Below are 2500 nucleotides of genomic sequence, written 5' to 3'. Positions count from 1 at the left end.
AATGCACGCTGAAATCTGATTGGATAGAAATGTAACCAGACCCAACGTAAACAGATCCTCAGGTACACTGCTCCATGTGCACCTGAAAGAAACGCTAGAAAATGAAGAGAATGGACTATTGGTAATGTTTGGGAATAATTTAATACATATTCATGAACAAAAATACATTAAAAATAAGTCAGTGATTATGATAAAGTTTAGACTAAGAGAAGGACTTACTGATCCTGATGGTCCTTCACTGACTGGTACTACTACTACTACTACTAGTGATATTTAGGGTTACTCACGTAACCCACACGTGAGATTCTGTAGGAGGAAAGATCTCAGTAATGAAGAAGAAATCAGCAGCAGGGGATCAGTGTGAGACGAGTGTTATGTGCTGAGGACTGGACATAATGTGAAAAAGAAGGAACACAGTCATTACACTCAAATATAATGGATTTTAGCACAGACGAGCTGCAGGTGGTGCTGCCCTAAACATTGTGTGTGTGTGTGAGAGAGAGAGAGAGAGAGAGAGAGAGAGAGAGAGAGAGAGAGAGAGAGAGAGAGGGGGGGGGGGGGGGGTCACAGCTGGCCACACTCCTTCAGGTTGCTGATGATGATGTCACTGATGGTGATGAAGCTGCTCTGAATGCTGGTCGTGTCCACAGCACAGGTCATGCAACACGCGCACGCATGCACACACACACACGCACACACACAATGATTTAGGTGCTGTTCATTTAGTGGTGTATATAGTCTGTGTGTATGAGCGAGTGTGTGTTACCCTGGCCCTGTGAGAGTGTATGGCTTTTGGAACGAGGCCCTGGCAGTGAGAGTGTACAGTGTTTGGGACGCGGCTGTGTTACACACCTGTGTAGTGAGGTAAGCAGCTGGTCATTGGCACGCTGCTGATTTTGTGCTGGAAGATATCGGTCTTGTTTAGGAACAGGACGATGGAGGAGCTGCTGAAGAACCTGTGGTTGCATATGCTGTTAAACAGGTGGAGGCTTTCATGCATACGGTTCTGTACAGGAGAGTTAAACACAGAATTATAACTAACTCTGTGTGTGTGTGTGTGTGTGTGTGTGTGTGTGTGTGTGTGTGTGTGTGCATTGCCATGGTTACTCACCACCGCCTTGTCCTCCACCAGTGCAAGGTCATAAGCACTCAGAGCAGCACAGATGATGATGCAGGTTACATCCTCAAAACATTTAACCCACTTCTTCCGCTCAGGACGCTGCCCACCAGCATCAAACATCTTGCAGAGTGTATAGGACAGGGTGTGTAAGACTGAGTGTGTGTGGGTCGGTGGGTGGGTGAGTGTGAGTGTTTGTGTGTGGGTGAGTGTGCGTGCGTGTGTGTGTGTGTGTGAACTGGTGAACTGTTCCTCCACTATGTCAGTTGTTATAACATGAGCGTGAAGAACATCCTGATAATCAGGAACATAATCTGCAGCACAAATCCGCTCCAGATCACCTAGGTAACTGACATACATCACTTATTACACACACACACACATACACAATGCACAATGCCACACCAGCACATGCAGACACACGGACACTGACACAAACACACACACAAACATGTTTGTGACCCCACGAGTCTGCAATATTGACCTTTTTTCACAATATTCTCAATGCCTGAGGTACTGAATTTTGGGTTTTCATCAGCTGTGAGCCAAAATCATCAAAATGCAAATAAATAAACACTTGAAATATTCAGTGTGTGTGTGATGAATCTATATAATATACCAGTTTCACTTTCTGTATTTAATTACAAAAATAAATACACTTTTTAATGTTCATTTATTGAGATGCAGCTATATATCTTATTAAAACCAGGCGATACACTCAATTAGCTCGGATAACTGAGTGTGTTAAAGAATTAAAAGACTGGATGACTCATAACTTTCTATTATTAAAATCTGATAAGACGGAGATTTTGTTAATCGGCCCAAAATCCAGTACACAGAAGCTCCATGTTCTTCCACCTTAGAAATATTGCTAAGCTAAGAAACATGTTGTCTATATCTGATGCAGAGAAGCTCCTCCATGCGTTATTGACCTCCAGACTGGACTACTGTAATGCATTACTAGGTGGATGTCCTGCATCATTAATAAACAAGCTCACAAGGTCACAAGGTCAAGAACGCACGCACGCACACACACACACATACATACAGTGCTGTATGTGTGTGTGTGTGTGTGTGTGTGTGTGTGTGTGTGTCAGGGGGGGTTGTTACTCTGCTGCAGTTTACATTTGCAGCATTTAGCGGATGTCCTTATCCAGAGCGACGTACAGTGATTGGTATAACAATGAAATGCAAGAAAAGTAATAAGTTTCTTTTCGGCTTCTCCCGTTAGGGGTCGCCACAGCGGATCCTCCGCACGTTTGATTTGGCACATGTTTTACGCTGGATGCCCTTCCTAATGCAACCCTCCCCAATTTATCCGGGCTTGGGACCGGCACTGAGAGTGGCTGGGGATGGTTCCCTGACCGGGAATCGAACCCGGGT

The 2500-nt window shown here is 44.6% G+C and overlaps 1 pseudogene across 1 annotated transcript; it reads right to left on the bottom strand.

Moving 5' to 3' along the window:
* Nucleotides 1–564: 564 nt before the first annotated feature.
* LOC310722261 (guanine nucleotide-binding protein G(t) subunit alpha-3 pseudogene) lies at nucleotides 565–1458 on the bottom strand (annotated as a pseudogene). The gene is made up of 3 exons: nucleotides 1112–1458; nucleotides 849–1006; nucleotides 565–739 (listed from the first exon to the last, which is right to left on the bottom strand). The product of its transcript is annotated as a guanine nucleotide-binding protein G(t) subunit alpha-3 pseudogene (transcript).
* Nucleotides 1459–2500: the final 1042 nt, after the last annotated feature.

Source organism: Silurus aristotelis (assembly GCF_946808225.1).
Source record: "Silurus aristotelis genome assembly, chromosome: 28".
NCBI lineage: Eukaryota > Metazoa > Chordata > Actinopteri > Siluriformes > Siluridae > Silurus > Silurus aristotelis.
The sequence above is the reverse complement of the archived record's forward strand: the minus strand, read 5'-3'. Positions and strand labels throughout refer to the sequence as shown.